Source organism: Sinohyriopsis cumingii, chromosome 10 (assembly GCF_028554795.1).
Source record: "Sinohyriopsis cumingii isolate HCF-2022 chromosome 10, ASM2855479v2, whole genome shotgun sequence".
Lineage (NCBI taxonomy): Eukaryota > Metazoa > Mollusca > Bivalvia > Unionida > Unionidae > Sinohyriopsis > Sinohyriopsis cumingii.
The window spans coordinates 66,789,904-66,814,799 of record NC_142970.1 but is presented as its reverse complement, the minus strand read 5'-3'; the positions used below and the strand labels follow the sequence as shown (position 1 = coordinate 66,814,799).

At 36.3% G+C, this 24,896-nt stretch overlaps 1 protein-coding gene across 2 annotated transcripts in view; it reads left to right on the top strand.

Moving 5' to 3' along the window:
• Positions 1-6,793: 6,793 nt before the first annotated feature.
• Positions 6,794-24,896, top strand: part of LOC149790309 (uncharacterized) — a 51,956-nt gene continuing 33,853 nt past the window's right edge. For both annotated transcript variants that reach the window (XM_089972364.1, XM_089972362.1), the window contains exon 1: positions 6,794-6,973. The gene's annotated coding sequence lies outside the window, so the exon portion shown is untranslated. The remainder of the gene's footprint in view (positions 6,974-24,896) is intronic.

Genomic DNA, 24,896 nt, shown 5'->3' with positions numbered 1-24,896 from the left:
GGTCTCTGTGACAAAATCAAAGAGACATTTTAAATGAGAATACCAATTGTTTTAGACTTCAATTTACCATAAATCTGCAAGCTGGCAAATATGGTGCTGAATTTTTTTATGTTTACTATCTGCCTAGCATTACGGACAATGCAGTGGAGGAGATAATAAAGTGGCGATGGAAACATATGTACTATAAGGAAAATTTTAGATAAAAAACTCATGTGTATGTATTATAGGAATCTCCAAGGCTTTGGCATGCAACAAATACAAACCTGTCTGCCTTGGAAAATTTGAATGCTCTGGCAGAACATGCCATTATGAGTACTGTGAAACACATATGCAGATGTTACGTGATGGCTAAAGTGTACGACTCTGGCACTGGAGTCAACTCATATAATCAACTTTGCCAGCCTTGTGGATCTGTTCATGAATACTATAAAGCATGCATAAACAAATCAAAACTACCAACACCTGTGGCTGCACAAGCACAAACAGATACAACAGTAAAAACCAATAATCCAGAAATAAATGAAATAATAACCAGGATTGAAGCGATCGCAGTTTCTGATGCCGATAAAATAAATAAAAAAAGATAAAGCAAACATTTGACAAAATTTCCCAATTAAAAAGATGCTTCACCATTCCCATTGTTTAAACATGCCTGCTGTGCATTAGCTAAAACAGCTCGTACGGTAGCATGGAATACATACCAAGTCGTATGAGAAAAGCAGACATACTTAAATTATTGAGACCCATATTTGTACTGAATCCTTCACCACCATTTGTTACTGCAGCAACAACAGGAGCAACAATTACAAATTAAGCAATGGCAAAACAACTCAGCCATTTTGCACAGGAGCATAATATCTGAATACCCAGGGGCTTAAGAAAAGCCAAGGTACATATATCAACGTATCAGCCATTGCATGGATCCAGTTACATCCCATCACCAAACTGGCTACCGGTAAGGTCAGTTATAAAAAAAAAAAAGGTCTTTGACAACAAATGTTTTGAATGGGCAATTTTGGCGGCGCCATACTTGGCTCGTGATCACCAAGACATGCATCGAAAATAACAGCAACATCAGGGTTAACTAAACTTTAGTGTTATTGAATTTCCCCTGCAGGTTACCAAAGCCACACTAAACAAATTTGAAAGAATTTACCCAAGTATCACTATGAATGTATTCACTTATGACAAAGGCTTTTATCCACTGGCATTATCTCTCCATGGTCAGCACAGACAAGCTGTCTGTGCCTGGTACATGGTTTGCCCCATATCAGTGCACAATTATGTTCGTACATGGATCGGCATCAACATATTAACACTGGTTTGAAGATTTCCCAACATGACTTCATACACTGTACCCAATTCATTACCTTTCACTGGAACACATTGTAGACATGTATTTTCATGCATGTGTAGGTGTAACTGATGCTTCTTACAGATGTTATGCGGTGATACTTCCTGACTAAGGCACTGTTGTTGGAGGGTACAGGTGGCCAAATGAGGGTCATCAATGCCTTTGTAGAAAACTGAAGAATTCAAAATCACACCTTTTAAGTATTTTACTAATAATGTCCTATCACGAAGTGAGGGTCGGCCTTACTCAAATTCAACATCCAAAAATAAAACATGCAATAGAAACCAATTGTGGAGTCACACTAAAACTTACTCCTGCAAAGTTAACTTGAAATGTCCCCTTGTCGTTGACCCAAACACGTCTTGCTCAGCTTTATGTGACAAAACATAAAAACACGTCAGTGATATTAAAACTATCCAAGTCAGAGGTGACACAAATGCAAAAGACAGGTGGAATATTTCTATTCCTTGCCGTGATTACAGTGTTGTTGGCAGCAACAGTTTCATCAGTTGCAAAAGCTGCTGCTTTAGGGGCTGTTGGAACTGTATCAAGAATGGCTTTAAAGAAGGCATTCTGTTATATAAAAAAGCCAGAGGCCTTCAATTACCTGGACTTAGTACTCATATACCCTCAGGTAGAGACCTTCGATTACCAGGTCGAAGAAGATAGCACCATTGACCCATTCTTTGACCAATCTTTTTGTTGTTGTTGTGGGGTTTAACGCCATTTTTCAGCTCACGATAGGCCATATATGGCGGCCAGTATTAATGGTGGAGGAAGAAACCGGGAAAACCCCGGAAAGAACCACCGACCCATGAGAAGCTACTGGCATGCTTTCTCACATATCTACATTGGCTGAATCTGAGACTCGAACCGGCGCAGACAGAGGTGAGATGGCAGTGATCCGTAACGGCGAATGCTTTAGACCACTCGGCCACTCGGAGCCCCGACCAATCTTGATTTACTCATGATGACAAATTCAATCAAACATTTTTGTGGTGCTTTTATGTGAGAGGAAATTGTATCGATTGTGCCACGCACACACGAAACTGGCACCGTCAATCTGGCTTCATCAACAGAACCTGCCAATCACTGGGTCGTATACATGTTAACACCTCAAAATAGTTTGTATTTTGAATCGTATGGTCTTGCAATGCCAACTGAAGTTAATAATTATTTATCCAAGCATGGAGAACCGCCATCATTATATTTGACTACGCATGTACAAGCACCATTGGATGGACCTATCTATGGTTATCTTGCTATAGGAGCATTGCATGCACTGGAGAGTTCACCATCACCACAAACACTTTTTGATTTCACATTCATGTATGTGTAATATGATACAAAATGTCTATTAACATTTATGGACGTTACTCAGTTCAATGACACAGTTCTGATGTAGATTTGAGCTGGATTGCCACCAAACCAGATTTGTCTTGAGTTTACTAGTCGTGCTATTGGTGGTGACAATCCAGGTGATCTTGTGATTTTTGATGACCGAACTGGCAAACTGAAAATGTCTAATGTGGACATTCAAAATATTATTGTCAAGTTGAAAGGTGACTTTGTGGTAAAAAAAATAAATCTGGTTGAGATCACTGAAGACGGTGGAATTAGAGACAGCTGTGTGTCGGTTGCATTTATCAAAACCTTTTTTTGATTCTGCTAATGTTACAATAAGACAATATGTGCTAGACTTACTTGCTCACGAGCCCGCACCACCATGTGTAGTAACTTCAGAGAATGTATTTACAGGTATATTAAATAGCGAAGGAAAGGAAGAAACAATTAGTATGGCAAATGGTAGACTTATTTTCAGTTCTGTTAGTGATGGCTCCGATTCGCCTATACCTAACATCTTAAAAGTGCAATAGTCCGGATCAGATTTAATCATCATAGTCAGTTTTAGTGGTAGGTGGGGTGCGATGGGAATCATGATAAATAATATCCATAGTAACAAGCCATCAGTAACTCTTAGTACTAAAGACGATAATATTGAAGATTCGTTCATATATACAATATCAATGTCGTTGGTTGCTGGAGACGAAATTCAGTTGCAAAGGACTCAAAAAATTTCCTGACGTGTACTTTATCATTTTTTTATGTCTGTGTTTAAGATTATGTTTTATCATTATGTATAAGTAATGGAATCTAAACGCAGTAGTAAGAGGCATCTACCTACTGGGTGTTAGACCAGTTTGCAGCAGATGTTAAAGTCAATAGCAATTTTGTTCCCTTATTGATGAATATCTACATCAAAATGGCATTAACAGACCCTCGTATACACTAAAATATAATTTTCTTAAGGGTCAAATAGAAATCATCCATTGGAATTATCCTGATGCATCAATGCCAACTCGAAGTCAGCTTGGCATCATCGCACGTGTACATGAAAATACTCAAACGTTAACTGCAGCAGAAGATGCAAAACCTCTCCGAGATTGTTTCTGATTAGGTGGCATTCCAGGATGTATCCATCTCAGTCACATTCCCTGTTAATTATGCTAAGCCAACATTAACTCTGCTAGCAGCATAAGACAAACCTGGTCAACTGAAATTCATGAAGGCCGCACTTGTTCAGGTAACAGTTATTGGGCAAAGATGATCGTTAGATTAAAAGATGCTGGCGTAATTGGTGTGTTTGTGGATGAAAAAGGTGCTAAACGAGTAGAGAGCACAACTGTAGGAAATGTAAAAATTCAATAGACCGATATTTTGTATAAATGCATGTTAGTTGTATCAGAATAAAAGGCCAGTTTGTTAGAAGTTTGTGTGCCTATTGCTCCTGTGTGTGATGATGAGACCAATTAAAATACGCAGTTGTATTATTAGTTCAAGAACAATGATGGACCCTCATTCTTACCACAGTGGAAAAAACAATCGAAGGGGAACAACAATTTTTATATGAAATTACCAAGATAACCGCACTGTTCGTTAAAGACGAACACAAATGTTTGTTGTAAATGCTATTTATGGTCTTGCTGTATCACCCACTGATGCTCTTGGTGTGACTGGACTCGGGGAAAAAGGTCAACCATTGTAAGTGCACCAATCAGTATTATTGTCGGGGTTATATCGATAGATATCACCGGTATCCCTGGTGGTGCTAACAAATTAATTTTGATGTGATTGTTTTGACGAATACATGCCTATTCTGAATTGCTTGCAACCACACAAAGCAGTCTGAATCATTTCAGTAAACTGCATTAAGTTGCAATCAAGGATAAAATTATTAAATCAGTGCAGGTGAGTTTGAGACTCTACTGGCAGAAATGGAATATGAGACAGTTAAAAGCACAAATAAGAAATAGTGCGGATTTACAGACAGAAAAAGCCCAATAAAAAAGAATCTTCATGTAGAGAATTGGTTTATCCATCAAAAACAGATTAGCTCACAGTGTAAGTATTGATCAGTTCCATATGCTTGCCTGAATAAGTACACTCTGTGAGTACAACGTAAAATCAAGGGCTGGGATTTTGTCCCCACTACGGCTTTTGGGGCACTTACATCTGGAAGAGACTCTCACCTCCCCCATGACTTTTCACTCGCGTGACGTGTGTGTGTGTGTGGTGCTGACACCCCCTGCAAACAAAACTAAAAGTGATTAAGAGGCAGTGGTCACTTATGGGCTAAACTGTCAAGGAAGGAGATTGGTGGTGGACATGTCCCAAAAGAGGACAGTGAGGCAAAAGCCCTACTTCATACTACTTATTTTGTGCGAGGAATGTTTTACATAACATTTGTACAAAGACCATATAAAGTAGCACATTCACCAGTCATGCCATATCTTGCCAATCCTATTAGTGTATTAGGAAGTAAGACGAATGACAATCATTAAACATTGTAAAGCCATCAGCTTGATGGACAGAATGGAATAGCTCCTAGAGCAAATAGAAGAAATGGAATTTTACCCTATCAAAGTCCTATCTGCAGGAAGCTGACTTCACTCACAACAGCCAAGAGGTTTATAAGAAGAAGATGAAGTTTTAAAGATCAAGAAGGCATGGTCTTTCTGAAGCCATGTTGTTTCTTGGATATAATGATGGTGCTTTCAAAGAACTTCACCAGGCGGCTATGGATGATGTGCTTCATAACTTTTGCTGCAGATGTCAGAGAAACTGGCCTATAGTTTTGTATAATAAAAAATACTGCTATTATCATATACCTATCTTACGAACATGCTTTCCACACAAAAGATATTTTTTGGTGTATTTTAATGAAAGTTATTCTCATATTTCTGCAACATGTCATTATCGGATAAAAATTCACTGAATATATTCGTAAACTGGTCCACTAATATATTTGTTAAGATAAGTTGTTGTTGTTCTAGGGTTTAACGCCATTTTTCAGCACAAGATAGGCTATACATGGCGGCCAGTATAACTGGTGAAGGAAGAACCCTGGAAAACCCAAGGAAGAACCACCAACCCACTAGAAGCTACTGACAGGCTTTCCCACATACCAACGCTATCCGATCCTTGGACTCAAACCCACGCAGACAGAGGTGAGATGGCAGTAATCCGGAACGGTGAGCGCTTTAGACCACTCGGACACTCAACGCCCACGTTAAGATAAGCACATATGGGAGGTAGATACATAGGTATGCAGAACCAGGCTTCAATATCCGAGATTCTATAGGCGAAAAGGTTTACGATAAGGTGGCACTCTATAATATTATGAACTTCTGTAAGAGTGACAAGTGTATGGTGAAGTTATTTACATTTGCAACATGCACAGTGGAGAGAATATTGGCTTATCTGTATGTTGTATTTACCTCTATGTTACTTTCATGTACTATGGCTGAAATTTCTTGGATAATGTACTGGTGGAAACTGCACATGATCTAAACACACAGCTAAACACAATGTGCTCAAACAGTCAGTCTGAATTATTCTAAAGTACTCTATCTTGAGCAGTTATTAAAATAGTAAAACAGGAAAACTAATTTTGCCAGACTAGACAAATATTAGCTCCTGAAAGTGCAACGAATGAATTGCCAAAAATATAAAATATATTTTATTAAAAGTTATCTTTTTTCTTTATTGATTACAATTTGTCTCAGATGTCCGGGGGGGGGGGGGGGGTGAAATGACCAAGCGGAGTTAGCAAGTCTATAATAGATGCACATCTAAAGCAAGGCCAAGCAGTACACTCCAGAACCTAAATTATACCCATCCATTATAAACCAAAATAAAGAGAATGAGTTTTTTAACAACACCCAGATGTACAAGATGTTTGTTCATATCCAATAAAATCAGTGAGGAAAACCGGGAAAATTAATTTGATTTAAAAAAAAAAAAAATCTAACCTAAGTAAAATACGAAACTACGCACCACCTTACCCGAATGCAAATGAAAAGCGTTTATGTGATCAATACTAGCACAATAATTACCTCATATACTAAGTATAGCTAAGCGGAATTCCCGACTGGTTTTACATTTTCCAGTTGGTTTTTCTCTTCTTTTTGCGTCCAGTATTTACGTCATCAGTGCGATGAAATGATAACTGTTTACTATGGCAAGAAGAAATATATTTCTAATGAATATCCATCTTAGCTTAAATGTAGATTCGGTCAATCCAACTGTTGATTTGCGGAGCTTGTTCGGTAGAAGCAGGTAACATTCAACCCTTTTATCGAGTGTCCCTTTCCCTACTCTCACATTGATATTCTGCAGCATGGCCGATGGTGAGATTTCAATCCTGAATCAGCGAATGCACTATATTTCGTTCCGCACAGCATCGCGAATTTTTCCTATCTGTAAGGCATCAGACTGGTCAGCGCCTTTGAGTGTAGCTAAAGTACCAATGTTATTTAATTTGTTTCACATGAAGTGTTTAGAACGAATGGGGTATTTTTAGGTACATTTCATGACGCTGACCTGAAGTTACAGATGGGATCAAATTCGCAACGTTGTGTGGAACTAATTATAGTATTGTTGACAATACTGGTTGGTTAAAACGAATATTGAAACTGATATTATAACGAATATTGAAACTGATATTATAACGAATATTGAAACTTAGGTACATTTCATGACGCTGACTAGACCAGCAAGTTGTTCTCCACCTTTTTTTTTTTCTTTGACTGGCGTCCGCCGCCAGTCAAAGAAAAAAAAAAGGTGGAGAACAACTTGCTGGTCAAGACGCTGACCTGAAGATTTAGAGCTGCAGATAGGATCAAATTCGCAACGTTGTGTGGAACGAATTATAGTATTGTTGACAATACTGGTTGGTTAAAACGAATATTGCAACTGATATTATAACGAATTGAGAAAAAAAGACAGTACTGCAAAGTACTATATACCGTTTTCCAGGATTAAATAATAAAGTAAGTTAAGTGTATATTTTCTGTAGTAAAAGTCATACGGGTCATGTATTCGTTCAGAACCTACTATTATCACTTTATTTGGATCTGCCTTGTACATCCATTTTCCTCTTGAAGGTCGGTGAAGGTGATCAAGAAGAATCCAGTAAAATGACACTTTGGTGAAATTCCTAAAAGGGTATGGGGTTATGGCCTTGACAGATTCAGTTCTTTGAGTTAAAGATGTCCAGATTGACTCACACTTGGATGCAGAGTCAGCTGTATCACATTTTAGTAAAGTAGTTTGGCTCATATTAGCGATGCATCACTATTGCATGATGTGTTTTTAAAAAAAGGTCTAAAGCAAAATGATAGAGGTTATGTTTGAAAATGTGGGAGGTTTCAATAAAAATGTTGCAGAATACATCAAAAATAAATGCCAACCACACAGTTAGTCTCCATTAAAAGCTGAGTGGGAATAAATGGAAATTGTAAACATGTTCAAAGCAGAAAAAGAAAGAAAACAATTTTAAAGAAAGGAGTAGAGATAGTTCTGATGTTAAGTGTGTCAATTTTAAAGCCAAACTATGTCACAAAAGCTTTTAAATATTGTCCAAGATATTTGCATGAATCGTCTGCAAAACGCTAGATATCTAATTTGTCCCACATGTATTAGACTGGTAAAAAAAACAGTTGGTACAAATGTTGACTAATCCATAAATATATAACACATATTGTCTTCAGTCATAACAAGATTTTACAACATCATTTTAGGAAAATATTTTCTCCAAATTTTATAAAACAGTTCAATGCAGCATGCTAAAATATATGTAATTGGCATGGGTAAAGATTAGTGTGGAATTCATAATTCTTTTAACATATCTAGTCATCCAACCAATGTTTCAGCAAATGATTCTAAATCTGTAACTATATCCAATACATGCATAACTATAAATAAATTAATATAAATTATCTGGTACCTATAACTAGCCTTTACACTCATCTGTATGCGTGTTGGATATTATGACTATATTTTTCATAATATTATTCGAAAGCATATATTAAACTCTTAATTTTGAATATTGCTATGAGAAGAAACATTGTTTTTGCTCATTATATTTCTTGAATACCTGTAAATCTTGAGCCTTTAATAAGGCCTCACACATTCCAAATCATGACTAAAAACAAATTAGCATGCCAAAATGTGCTAAATTTTCTTTTGATCATTCAGTGACTTTATTTTGTTTTTGATGAAGATATATGGAACCATCATGAAAAGTTGGAGAGCAGCAGAGAGGGCGAACAGACCATATAATTCCGACAAATAAAACAAGCAAAAAAAATAAAATCTATAGAAAGGTCCAGATTTTCACAAATAAACGTTTCCTTGAGATGATTTTATTTCTGTTGAAACCAATCCCATCAATAAAACCCTAGCTTGAAAAGGTAGCTGAAAAATAAAGTACTCTACGTGTTTATTTATTTTTTTGTTTAATTACTGGACGACCAACGTTGGTAGGCGCCCTCTCTGCTGCTATATTAATTAAAAGATTGTTATGTTAAAAATAATGATACATCCAGAATCTCATACTGCAAGAATAGCACGAGAACGATTAGAAGCAATTAAAAAATTTCTTCCTGTGTGAGATTCATTTAGAAAAAATCTACAAGCGCAGCAAGAAGCACGAGTTGAGTACGAAGAGGACACTAAAAAACTGTTTAAGCCCGTCACTGCAGCTACTGAGAAAGTTACAACAGTCATCAAAGAGGATCTTCTTCCGGCATCAAAACAAACAGCAGAACAAACCGAAAAAATAGCAAGAAGAACTAAACAAACAAAGAAGATTTTACGAGATCTTCCACCTGGCATAGCCAGGGAAATAGCTGCGGCTCAATGTCCACCTGTTGGTGAGGAAATACTTGAAGAAATTGGAAAATTTTATACTGAAGTCACCAGCGAGGAGGAAGAACGTACACCTGGACCTTGGCCAATAAATGAAAATATAAAATTAATTACAAATTTTAAGGAAGGGTTTGTCGAAGATATTATAAATACTAAAAGAGAAAAATTACCCGAAAAAATATTAGATTATATATCTAACAAATCTGCTGTTTTAAACCCCCCTTATGAAAAAACGAAAGATGATAATTTTATTAAATGGATATATCGCATATATTCAAATAAAGGACAAGCTAGAGAGGATGATTTGAAATATAAAGCTCTTTATAAAGAAGTAAAAAGACTTTATAGAGATAGGCTGAAACAACAGTGAGAACTCTCCCAGCATCAGCTTCCTCCACCTATGCGACAAATAGAACAACAACAGTCTTCTTCGCCGCAGCAGAGGTTGATGTCAAAACTTAAAACAATTGAGCAAGCAAGAAAACAAAGGGAAAGAGAAGATCTGGAATTGGATGAAATAAGACGAATGAAAGGATTATACTCACCAGGTAAGGAAGAAGGAGCTACTGGCAGTGGTCTGGGAGATAATTTTGTTTGTCCTGATAATATTATTAATGATGTGTCACGGTTAGAGGTTCTCATAGGAGGAAAACATGCCGGAAATAATTCACCAGAAATAATTAATGAAGCATCTTATATTTGTCGGCGATTATTTCAAGGTGGTATCATGGATATCGGCGTTTACCGAGAACTTATCGATGAACTTGCTGATGACTAGTTGTTAAATAAATGGTAAATAAAAATAAGATGATCATACATGATAATCATCGTAAACCCATGCAGGTCAGAGCGGTAAACTCACGATTACCAATCTACAGAGCTACTTACGGAGATGGACTTGGTGATGTTATTCAGGGATTATTTACAAGAATAGCCCCAAAAGCAGTGCCTGTTGCAAAACAATTATCGATGAAAGCTATCGATATTGTTCGTGATAAAGCGCCTGGTGCAATTGTTAATGTTGCTGGTAAGGCGTTCTCGGCAATCAAAGAAAGACTAGCACGATTATTGCGACGAAAACAACAACCACCAGTAAAATTACCAAGTACTGAAATTATGCCAGCAGACGTAAGTAAAATAATAAATCAGGCTGCAAATCAAAAACTAGCGGCGATATCTGAAGAAGCAGAAAAAATATAACAGCAAATTTAATAGCAGGAAGCGGTCTTCGTCGACGATGATCATCATTTGAAAAATGGTAACTATAATAAAAATGTTCAAGCGCGAATCAGACCCAGCATTTGATATGGAGGCACCTGTCCTTAAGTATGAATCTATACGTGATTATCAGTTTTATTCTTATGACGCAAGACAACCAAATCAGCGGGGGAGAATCGAATTACAGGTTCAGGATACAAGTAGATATTTCTTGCCTGCTGAGGCATTTATTGAGGTAGAAGGTGAACTTGTAAAGGGGGATAGTACGACATATGGTGCCAATCTGCGTGTTGGTTTTGTCAACAACGGGATTATGGCGTTGTTTGATAGCGCCACATATATGATTGACGGAAAAAATATTGAATCAATTCAGAAGGATGTTGATGTTGCTACAACAATAATTGGTCTGGCGAGATATTCTGACGACTTTACAAGATCAGCCTGTCCAACAATGATGTTTGCTAAGGATATTACCAACAACGCTGATCATATCAGGTATGCTAAAATACAAACACCAGTAGGTACTGCATCTGATCCACAACCAGTTGCTGATGGTCCTGAATACGCAGCCAGACCAGCTGCTGCTTTTGATATTGTAAAAGATGATAGCGCGACTTACAACTTAGGGTTTGCAACACGCCGAGCAGCGTTGTCAGGAAATAATAGAAATTTTTCATGTGCAATTCCACTGTCTCACATCTTTGGATTTTGCAGAAATGTTAGAAAGGTAATCTTTGGAGCTAAACACACAGTTGTGCTTGTAAGAAAAGGTGATGATAATGATGCAATCTGGCGAGGTTTTGCTGTTGATGACGCTGGTAAAGTAAATATATCGAAGCTTTCATTGTGGATGCCAGTAATGACTCCATCTATTACTGAAGAACAAAAATTACTCTCTTTTATGGATCAAGGCGGTAAATCATTGCTATCATGGTTAACAGTAACCACAGATGCTATTCAAAGTAATGTTAATGGTTTATTTACATGGCATATAGCATCACAGCAAGGTGTTTCTGCACCACGACATATTTTTATTGCGCTGCAAGATAATGCTAGGATAAATGATCAAGAACGTTCACATATGATATTTGACAACCTTGGAGTTAATGAAGTTTCCTTGCGGATAAATGGACATCAAGAACCAGCTGAAGATATATTGTTAAATTTTGGTCAAAATCATGTAGCGCGTGCATATCATCGTTTAATGTCATTCATGGGACGTGACCAAATATAGATACTGGGTTGCAAATATCACAATTAGATTTCAGAACTTCATATCCGATTTATTACTTTTCGTTGGAACATCTTGATTTATCCAAGCAATCTGTCGTTGATATACACTTTCGAGCTCGTGTTACTAACCCTCCTCCTGATATAGCTGGTCCACCTCTTATTCGAGGCACCTACAGAGCAATCGCGGTCATACTTAGCGATAAAGCCATGTTACTTGAAGGCGGTAGTGGTCGAATGAGGGTCATTGATGCACCGGTGGAAAATATTTAATCGTGTTATTTAGAAAAATATATTTTATATAAAAATGTTGTATGGTCATGTTAATGTTACTCTGACTCCTGGTCAGGTAAAAAAGCTTCAATCAAAAACCGCCAACAAATGCGGAACTAAAATATCACTAAAACGAGATCAGATTAGTGGTGGTCCAAACAAATTATCGTTGACAAATAATCAGATTAAACATTTCAATAAAGCCCTGGAATCAAAAACCGGAGTTCAAATACATCTTTCTCCGAGCGCTATAAAAGATATGATTAAAATAGGTGGATTTTTCCCACTATTAGCTGCAATACCAGCACTACTTGCAGCAAAAGCTGCTGCGTTACCTGCGATAGCCGCAGCTGCTGCACCGGCATTAGCAAAAGCTACTGCGTTAGGTGTTGCTGGAGCGGCGGGTAAAAAAGTTTTCGAAAAAATTACTGGTGGACGATATAACAAAAAAAAAGGACGCGGCCTAAGGTCTGAGGCTTCCACGTTAGATACTCCAGCATCAAATTTTGATTTACTTGATGCCGCTAAAAAATTAAAAATAAAAGCCTTTAGAGCTGTTTTTATGCGAGATCAGTTACTGAAACAACCGAATAAACTCGAAACAGGTATTATTAATCTCGATGAACGTTCTGGGCCCGGTACTCATTGGATATCATACGCGGTTGATCCACATGGAATTGTTTATTTTGATTCGTAAGGGTTAGCTCCACCTGCTGAATTTATCAAGTATGTCGCACCACTTCACGCTAGAACCAGAGGTTCCAAAGTTTGGTATTCAACGCTACCCACACAAACAATGACAGATCCGCCAATATGCGGCCGTGAAGTAATTAATGTACGCTATATCAAAATCATCCAAACCACCACATAAAGTCGTGCATGATTATACAAGTAACCGATTCGTTTCGCGTAAAGCGTTTTAAACAACAGGTCTTATTATAATGGTTGATATTTACGGAAGAAGATTCTCGCGTGTTAGGAGAACATCCGGCGATGTTGATCTGTCGAAGTATGCGACTAAGGATGACCTCGCTGATATCATGAACCTGGCTGGAGTTGACCCAGATGAGGTTGTTATTTTTCAAGATCGATATGGTAAACTAAAAACGAGCAATATCAGATGGAATGATATAGTTCGACGAGTACTTAGTGCAGTTACAGATAATATTCCTGTGTTTACTGATGGCGGCAGAATCAGAGATTCAAGTGTATCATTTGCAACCATCAGAGATGAAATTGCAAGAAGCGTTGCTAATCATGTGAGAAGCACCGGCGACACAATGACGGGTGAACTCAGCATGAACAGAAATAAAATAGTAGTTTTAAGAGATCCAACATCCGGTGAAGATGCTGCAACGAAAAAGTATGTTGACATTAGCTATGGTACCGTAGATAATAAATTATCCACGTTACGGGCTGAGTTTGATGTTCACGTGGGCGCTTTTGCAAGATTTCGCAGAAACCATCAAAAAACCGCTGAAGATTGTTTTGGTTCTCCACACGCCATTGACATGAAACTCGTTGATATCAAAACTAACCTAGACACGATTAAACAAACACAGCAAAACATCGTAGCGGGGATTCCTGAGATCGTTAACAAAACCGGTCTGATTAAAATTCCAACTGAAATAACTCCCGGACATATCACAAACATCGTGTACACGGTATCATCGGGATTTGCAACATGGTCGCAGCAAAATAAAACTATCAAATATACCGCAACAGTCACTGGCATGTACAGGTTGTCCGTGTTCAGTGCTGCGCGATTTGAAATCTTCACAACGTTTCCATGGCGTCATTCCGCCGACAGGTTTTCCGGGGTTGTATCTATTATATTAAATAGCGGAACTGAAGAAATATTTATTCTGGAAGCAGCTGATAAGAAATTAACTGCAACATCTTACTGGTGGTGTTTGGAATTTGTAGCCGAAACACCTCAATTGGTTACTGCATAAAAATATATGGACGGTGCACAATACAGGTACAATCAAGCGCATGAATGGCAGGTGGCGCTAAAAGATCAAGTCGAACAATATACAGTAAAATTAAATATCGACAACGATTAGTTATCGTCGACGTGATTGTTTATTCAGTATCCGCTGCTGTTGCTGGAACGGGTGTTATATTATCAGCGGTGACAATGATGGCACCAGTAGCTGTGACTATTTGTATTTCAGCAGCAACAACGATTGCAGGTGTGCTTAATATCATCGCAAAAAAAATATGTACTTGCACAACGAAAAATTATCCAATTACATAATAAAATTACAGCGACGGTAGCATACTCAAAATTATCCTCGTTGTTATCAGCGAGTCTCAGTGATGGAATTATATCTGATTTCGAGTTTTCAATGATGACTAAAATATACAACGAAGGTATCGGTATTAAAGATACAAATATTAATAATGACAGAATTACTGCAGCAGATCGTGACTAACACAACTCCGTCAAAGATAACGATGATCTCGGTAAGTTCATCTGATCCTGAATTTAGTATTAATTTTCCTACTGCAATTCCAGTAAAAGAAATAGCATTAGTTCAATTACAGGTATATTACAGCTGGCCAAATATCAGATCAAAATCATTTAATGGTACACCAGCAAATAATTTGCTTGTATTTGCTAACAAGAACAAACCAGATGGTACTCCTGACTGGATAGATGTTGGAATACCCACTGGTAGTTATGAGATTGAAGATATCAATGAGGAATTTCAACGTAGAATAAAATCAATAACCGGAAAAGAAGCAAAAATATCAATTAACGTTCATGAACCGACGCTATCTTCGACGGTTGAGATACATTCTCCCGATTATGCCGTTGATATTTATCAATCCACGATAAGATCCGTACTAGGTTGGGCTGAAATTCCCCCGGTGTATGAAGGACCACCAGAACCAAAAAAATCTGATTTTACGCTGACAAGCAGCTCTCGTCACGAAGCTACAATGACAGATATTTGGTGGTGGTGGCGTGGACCTCGAACTTGGGATTTTAGTTTGGATGATTTAATTGGTTATGGTGGTGACATATTTTCAGCTTTACCGGAGGATAAACTCCGTGGTCATATTCATGAACACGAAATTAAAAGGACTATTGACATTTCCAATCTTGATCATAAAGATCAACTAAATAAACTACGTGAATGCCTCACTGAGTATCTTTTCGATATAACGTCCCACGAGACACGAGGGGAAATTATCAAACAAATAGAAATTCTGAATTATGTCGCAGAAGCTATGGAACGCACTCACAACAAAATTATAGATCTAATTTTAAAATCATCTCCCGCTGCAAAAAAGTTTTTAATTGATGAATATAAAATCAAGGAATCTGATATACCGATGTTCAAATTTCCCAATTATAACCCGGACGCTCGGAGAAAATCTGTCAGTGATGTCATTGGTGAATATTTTCCTAAAATACTCGCATGGAGAAAACTAACACCACCTCCAACTGTTTTAAGATATAATAATGATCCACATGGCGGCGGCAGACAAGTATCTCCGGGAATCGTTAATATAACCAGCACGATCGTGGTTAATCTAGTTTGTGACTTAGTCGATGGCAGCTATCAAATAGATCTCGGAAAATCAAATCAGGCTCAACAAGGATATATTTTATATACATTTACACCACAAGTTTCCCCCGGAAGTTTAATCGTGCAAGAACCAACTAATCCTGTTTATCTGCGGTGTCACAATAATATGTTAACACAAATAAATTTTAAGCTCACAGACCACCTTAATCGCTTAATTGACATACGTGGAGAAGAACTTGTGATAAATCTGTATGTGAAATCTTAATTAATCAAGTAAATATTATATAATGTACCAGCACGTAAAGGTTTTTATACACGACAAAGAAGTACTTGAAAACGCCATCAGAACAGCGTTTTCACAAAACATGGAGCAATTTAACGTTAATTTAGTTATTGATGAATATGGAGGTGAGGATTTCTTATTTACACAAGAACAGTTAGATGAGCTCCATCAAAAACATATTATCGAGATCATTTGTAGCAGAGATCAGATTCTAAATTATGCACATTCCTGCATTAAAGTCGATCAACTTAAAAAAATAATATTCCAGAATGAATAAAATAAGGAGCGGATTAAAAAATATTTTATTTTATTTTATCAGAAATATTTTATTTTATTTTATTTTTATTTTATTAGAAATATTTTATTTTATCAGAAATATTTTTTTTTCTGAATTTCAGTGAAAAATCAACAAATTTCATGGTTTTGATGGGTATTTTACCCATTTTGGGTGATTTTGTCCATTAGATCGTAGGGGTAAGTTGCTTGATTCTCTAATTGATTTCAATTGAATAAAATATCAAAACCAGTAAAAACCAGTAAATCAGTAAAAAATTACATATTTTTTGAGATAATTTTACTGATATTTGAGCTAATTTTACTGATTTTTTCTAATTATTGTCGGTTTTGGTATTTTATTCAATTGAAATCAATTAGAGAATCAAGCAACTTACCCCTATGATCTGATGGATAATTCAGAAAATAAAATAAATAATAAATCTGAGTACCAACTAACCCATCAAAATTACGAAATTGATCATTTTACATAAATCTGAGTACCATCTAACCCATCAATCTCAGAATAAATATACATGTATAATATTTCAGAATAAATATAATCTCAGAATAAATATAATAAATCTGAGTACCAACTAACCCATCAAAATTGCAAATTTGATTATTTTACATAAATCTGAGTACCAACTAACCCATCAATTTCAGAAAAAAATAAAATATTTCAGAATAAATATAATATTTCAGAATATAATCTCAGAATAAATATAATATTTCAGAATAAATATAATATTTCAGAATATAATCTCAGAATAAATATAATATTTCAGAATATAATCTCAGAATAAATATAATATTTCAGAATAAATATAATCTCAGAATAAATATAATATTTCAGAATAAATATAATCTCAGAATAAATATAATATTTCAGAATAAATATAATCTCAGAATAAATATAATATTTCAGAATAAATAAAATATTTCAGAATAAATATAATATTTCAGAATAAATAAAATATTTCAGAATAAATATAATATTTCAGAATAAATATAATCTCAGAATAAATATGATCTCAGAATAAATAAATAATAATTCAGAATAAATAAATAATAATTCAGAAATAAATAAAATATTTCAGAATAAATATAATCTCAGAATAAATATAATATTTCAGAATAAATATAATCTCAGAATAAATATAATCTCAGAATAAATAAATAATAATTCAGAATAAATAAATAATAATTCAGAAATAAATAAAATATTTCAGAAATAAATAAAATATTTCAGAATAAATAAATAATAATTCAGACAGGGGTGCTTTGGTCGTTACCCGCTGACATAATTTTTCTTAAGTATCTTATGCGGGTACTGATTGTCTTTTTCGTTTGATACTCGCTGGATAATCCCGATCTGACCTTTTCTACTGTGACAGAAAGAGGAACAAATTTATTTACTTGATCATAGCTCACCATAGCCAGTGACTGAAACATAGCTGCCTGAATCCGCTTTATGAACTTATATTGAGATGATAGAACGTACTTATTTTCGTTCTTAAGCTCTTCTAACGTTTCAAAATCAGATATTATTTTTTCAGGATTTAGTTCATCAGATATATTAATTCCGTTTTCTTCTAGTTTTTTGATAGCAGAAATAATGTCATTGATATTTTTATGGTTCATTATATAATATATAAATCTTTAAAATAAAAAACAATTATCCCTACAGAACCCCTATCGAGTCTTTAGCGAGTTCGTCGGGATGTTTCAAGGACAGTACAGCCAAGAACTCGCAGATTGCCATCGCATTCTACCAAGTTCACCAGGCACACACAACATTTAATGAATGAAGAGCCCCTATTGAGTCTTTAGCGAGCTCAGATTATGCATGGACGGCACAAACATATATTATGAATAAACCTCTATTCGAGTCTTTTAGCAGGTTCATTATGCAATGAATGACGACACAAACATATATTATGAAATGGAACCTCTATTCGAGTCTTTTAGCAGGTTCATTAAGTATGTAATGAGATGTAATGAATGAATGAATGAAATGAGATGTAATGAATGAAATGATGCCATTTTCTCCGCTCAACAGAACACCCACCCACCAAATAATCACCCATGGGAAATACAAAAACATGTATCTACCACGTTTGACATGATAGGATGGTGTTCTGACAGCGGAGAGGGGCTGGCGGTGACCCAATTAATTATAAAAATCGCTAATATGCGTAACCACCCGACCAACTGTCAGTCATGGGATTCGATCCTGGACCGCGAGCATCACAGTCCAATACGATACTGATTGAGCTATCAAATCTTGTTAGAAACATGGTTCGGAAGTTAATATATAACTAAGGAACTAATTTCAAATATATTTACACTGAAATAGCGGTTTCTGAATAATAATAATTTCTACATTTAAATAACTACTCCTGCATTCAAATAACGGTTTCTGAATTATAACAGCGGTTTCTGAATATATCTGTATTATGCAGACTGCAAATACCTGCAAAATCAATAACGGATTGTGAAATACACCTGTACACCATAACAACGGTTTCTAAGCTGATTGTATACAGCTACCTGCGGATCAATAACAGCGGTTGTAAAATTGCCCTGATTTCTCGTAATGTTGTGTGATGGGAAATATTTAAAAACCATAAATATGCTTCTACGAGTAATTAATTACGACGTAATTAGTTAAACTGACCGATTACGATCATAAAAAATCAAAAATCTACGAAGAAAACTATATATTACAAAGTAATCTCCCCCTTATATAATCAAAAATTCAGTAGTGCATGGAGGACATACTGTGACATAAATTAAAATAATTAATTCAATGTGGTGATGATAGTTAATAATGTGGTGATGATAATTATTTGATACTGAAAGATGATTTTCTGCTTATATTTCTTTGAGAAAGTAGATTTGGTTATATTTTCTGCGACGTATTTTACCACACGCGAGTTAATATCAAAATATTTCGCAGCCGCGTTCATAGACTGAAATATAATTTCTTTGCCAGTTTCTGTGTTTGTAGCCTTGATCACCCTCCTAGAAACTGTCTTACATCTTCCAGTATTACCACGTGCAGAGTTCACGCTTTGCGTGACAACACGAAGGTTGGATAAGGAGTTGTTCTGAGGATCCCCGTCAATATGATCAATAACAAAACCATCTTCGATCAATCCGTTGAAACACTCGTATGTGAAACGATGACAGAGATAATTTTTCATTCCAGCAGTAAACATTAGATAACCAGTATTAATGACAAAACCAACCGGTCTTTTAAGCATACAATTTCTGATGACACCATTACGATCTGATTCGTAATTTGTTACGACAGGATGTGGGATAAATATATTTTGCTCCATTATAATAAAATTATTTGTTTAAATCATTGTTTGTCTGAAATCTTCATATATAATCCTCCACGGATTTTATAGCGTTTTCACCATTATTATTTTTTTTGTCATATCTTTTAAGCTCTCTGAACCGTTTTCCCCCGCACTTTCCACATAATTTTGTTTTGCCTCGCACTCCAACACCACACCGCGGACACGGTATTGGTCCTAGACTTCCTCGTCGTATGCCCTGTAAGTGCATCCAACAAAATTCGCCTCTACAGGATTTATTGCATCGATTTACTGAACCTATCATCAACCATCTGCAGACATTGTATATATGATATTTTTTACTTAAATATTTGTTCTAATTATATGAACGAGTTTGAGAAATTATCCCAAGCTAGGCCTGTTAAGTATAAATTCAACCTCGACAGATTATCTTCTGACTTACCAGTACGAGATCTGGTTGATCCGAAAAATAAAAGTCTGATCTCGAAAATTCACGACGCCAAGAAGGAATTTTATACAGATGGTGCATCTCACACATGGTCAACGTTCAAGATTATTCGCAATAATGTCAAGGACGCCACAATGAATGACAAGCGAGCGGCAACTATCATTAACTACATCACTGAATACGAGGGCAATCAAAAATATTTCTTCAAAGTAAAATTTATTGTATTAACAGAAACAGGTAGTTGGATTATCCGTGACAAATATGATCCTGTCCTTGGTAATAATAAAACTGTCATATTAAGTAAAAATTCCAGACCGGGTCTATTGACGGGTGTTGACATACCGTATTATGAGCGAGCGTATCCTGTAACAGCGGTTATTTATGGAATTTATGAGATAAATAAAAAACCCAACGTTGATAAACTGGCACCCATGAAATTTTCAAGGTTAAATTGTGTAGCCGAACGAGTAATAGAACACTTCACAAACGCGATGCGTGGAAATGGATTAACTGATTTAAGACGTAAAAAAATAAACTCGTGGGCTGATTCAGTTAAGGATACCGGTGCTACAATAAAAGATGTTGCTGAACTAGGAAAAATATTAAAATTTCCAATAACTGTAGCGACAATAACGGGGGAGGTACTGTACGAATCGAAATATAAATCGAAAGGAGCTTCAATAAATATTATTGATCACAACACGCATGCATGGACCAGCGCAGTAACAATATTTCCACGTGATCGAACTGTTAGATTTTACCCCCCAGACAGTATGTTTGATTTTATCAACGAAATAAGTAAAAACGATCCTGTATCGGTATGGTTATTTAAAAGTAATGAGGAAGGTGAATTTGATCAGTTTGTTAGACCAAATGGTGAAATATATCGAACAGAATCTCTCCATGACGAGATGAAAAATCTCGCGGATAAGTTTTTCGCGGAAAATACTGACAAATTACTAACTAATTGTTTTACCGTTCCATCTGTTGCGGCTCATTTCGCCAGAGAACGAAATTCATGGAAACCAACACGATTTGATTTACTCGAGGACGTACGCGCAAGTTGCGTCGAATACGGACACGGTGGATTGTGGAATACCAAATATAATTACGATGATGTTATCTCGGTTGATATGGTTGCATGTTATCCAGGAAGTTTTCTAGGATACGGAGATTGTTCTGTGTATTTTAAAAGATTCGGTCACCCCACAAACGAGATGACGCGAGTGGCAATTAATGGACCATTACCTGATTTTGATCTGACTGGATTTGCTTGTATTGAATCATTCGAGTTTAACGAAAATCTTCACAAGATTTGTTATGTTTGGTTTGGCAGACATTTTTGTGAAAAACGTTGGGCACCTATAGTTTTGTTACGATATATGCTAGATTGTGCGATACTGACATCGTTGGTGGTCAGTGAGGCAATTATATCATGCACTGACCGAAGTTTGGTTGCCCATGCCAGATTATATCAATCTCGATGAAGTTATTAGCGAGTTTAAGGAAAAATGTCCTGATGTTTCCGAAGATGATATTATCAAAGAAGCTCCTAAAATTCTCGAGATTAAACTTAAAACCGCAAAAGATCTCGGTAGAAAAATTATAGGTAAATTTACTCAAGGTGGTGCATACGATCATAAAAGACATCACGCACGATTAATTTTAGATGATGCCGAGTACGATTTTATAATCGCTGATACAACAGCGAGAAATATATTTGTAAATCGAGAAAATGTTTATTTATCCGACGGAACAAAATTGGGCACGATCGTTAGTTACATAAATGACGTCTCCCCACAGTATACTCATCTAAGATCTTCCATGTTGGCTTATGTTTCTATAAATTTATTATCGATGATTAATAGATTTCCCAAGACCGCAGTCAGAGTCGCAACAGATTCGTTTTATATTTCGAGTAAATATTTAAAATCTGTTATGAAATTTACAAGTAATGATGAACGATGGGGTTCGTGGAGAATAAAAAAAGAAATATTACACAATTACACAGAATCAGCAGACGTTCCAATGAGAGATTTTTATCGTAAGGGTAATAAAATATTAGAAATGTCGAAAGCGCCACCGGTGAGTGATCCAATAACCAGATATAAGACAGTATATCTCAATGGACCTGGTGGATGCGGCAAAACGACTCGAGCAATTAATGTTTTTAGAAATTCAGATATGATCGTGCTGACACCCCCACATAGACTTGCACGCGAGATGAAACAACGGCAAGTACAATCTTGCACGTATCATTGTTTCTTTCGGTGGCGCGGAGATACATGGACTCCTGAACGAATGGGAGAAAAATATATACCTAAAATAATTATTTGGGATGAGATATGTACGGTGTCATTGGATACATTAAAAACGTTTCTTGATTGGTTGTTGACGAAAAATACCGCTATAATAATGTGTGGCGATCATGGTCAACCGCCGCCTTTTGTTGGACCATCTCCACATGATTGGTTAAAAAATTTCGTTGATTATTACGAAGAAATGGATGATGATCATAGAGCTCTCGATGCAAATTTGAAGGAGTTTAAAAAATTAATCAGATTACAATCAAACAAAATTCACTGTGAAATAATACGCGGAGTAATCTCAGAGACCTCAGTGGGTGATTTTTTAAATTTATGGAGACCCAACGATTTGATTGTAGCAAGCAGAAAAATAATCAGAGACGATTTACAACAGCAGTTATTTCAACTACATAAAGAAAAATATTCAGAATTACCCGTACCGTTGTGTTATAGACCATCAGATACACGAAAACAGAATATTAATGTTGATATTCCAGGGCAGACTGAAAAACAGAATCTCGTATTAAATGATATTGTCGCCGTTGATATCAGTGTGGTCGAAGATGCATTACGCGCTGACAAATCTCCATGGGTGTTGGGATACGCTATGACGATCCACTCGTCTCAGGGATTAACTATTTCTGACACACGAGTCTGGATTGTAGACGATCACATCGAGTGGTCAAATTTAGTTTATTTAGCGGTATCAAGGGTGAGAAAAATATCTCAATTACGTAGAATTATAATTCCTGAAATCGTTGATAAATTTAACATCATCGATGATGATATAATAAGAAAAAAATTAATCGGATATAAACAATCTGATAAAAAAAATAAACGCGACTTTGATCTTGATGTTGAATTTATTACTGAGTTAAAACAGCAGCAGAATAATCATTGCACAAGTTGCAATTGTATAATGTTATGGCGGTATTCGAGTAATGATTCAAGACAATTTACCGTAGATAGAAAAGATAATATCGCGGTCATACACGAGAAAATACCATGCTGACCTGTCTGGAGTGTAATCGACGTAGAGGCGCCAGCGCCTTGGGTGCTGGCACCAGTGCTAGTTAAGTGATCGCGGTGGTAGTTGTGTATCCGTGGGGATTATTTGTAGTTGTTCACGTGTAAATCCACGTTGAGGAGGAGCCGAATCTAATCTGTAGATTGCAGGTCTACCCGAGGATCTTGTCACAGTGGATATTTTGTGTGTGGTAACACTCCAAATAGGATCAGTTGCTCTTTTTTTACCACCTTCAAGTTCACTAGGCTCATATAAATATCTAACTGTAACATCACCCACTATTTTTTGTTTTTCAACATCTTTTCGTTGTGTTGGTATATTTTTTTTTGTGACCGCGCTAATGGGTTTCATGTTGGTTGTTCGTGTAATCTCATTATTTAATGCAGCTATCACATTTGGTAATCTTGCAACCCATTCGCGAGATCTTTTATCCTGAATAAATTCCCTCGCGTATTGATATCCAAATAACCGCTCAGCGAGTGTTCGATTAAATCGCTCAACAATTGCCTGATCACGATGAATTGCAGTATGCCCTCGTCGTATTTTGGTATTATGTTGTTTCATCAACGATGATACTGGACCAAGAAATTCCTTACCAGGATCAACCTGTAGTAGCTGTGGCCATCGCAGACCACCTCGTGGTCCACCACCTCGTTGATAAATTCGTTCAAACGCATCGGCTACTTCAGATGATGTTTTCGTCGATAACGGTTCTGCTTCTTTATATCTACTTGCAACATCAACTACGGTTAACGCGTATTTGTATGTTTTTCCACGCACAGTATCATGCGGTAAAAACAGAATATCAGCTTGATGAACTTCATTAGGAACACTGACATCGAAATACGCGTACTGAATTTGTTTCGGTGGTGGTAGATAAATTTGCCATATTGCTTGTTTAGATAACCACGTTTTAGCAGTAGAATGTTTAACCGCTGCTGCATCAGCAAGTTTACCAATTGCTGCTTTGCCTCTCCAGTATCCTCTTGGTGAATAATAAATCGATTCCATTTATATATTACCAGCCCCAAGCACTAATTTACTTTTCATCGAGGATCTTACTAACCAATTAGCTAATTTTTCTTTGATATTTTTATTTTTTATAGAATCTAGCGCGTGAATTAATTTCACATCCGCAATATGTCTATCTTGTAGATTTTTACTTTTATACGCAACATCATGAGCGTGACAAGCTCGATCAATAGCGTTTATTGGTTCCTCGCCTGGTTTTGGTTGATCTTGATTATCGAGCCTGATATCAAGTCTGGTACCAGGACCGCAATAATTATATCCTGGTAGATGTTTTTCTCCGCTGTATTTAGCCCATGGAGCACCTGGAAACTTTGACATCAAATTAGCAATATCACCACCGCGCTTATTAGGTAAAAACAAAAATTTCTTC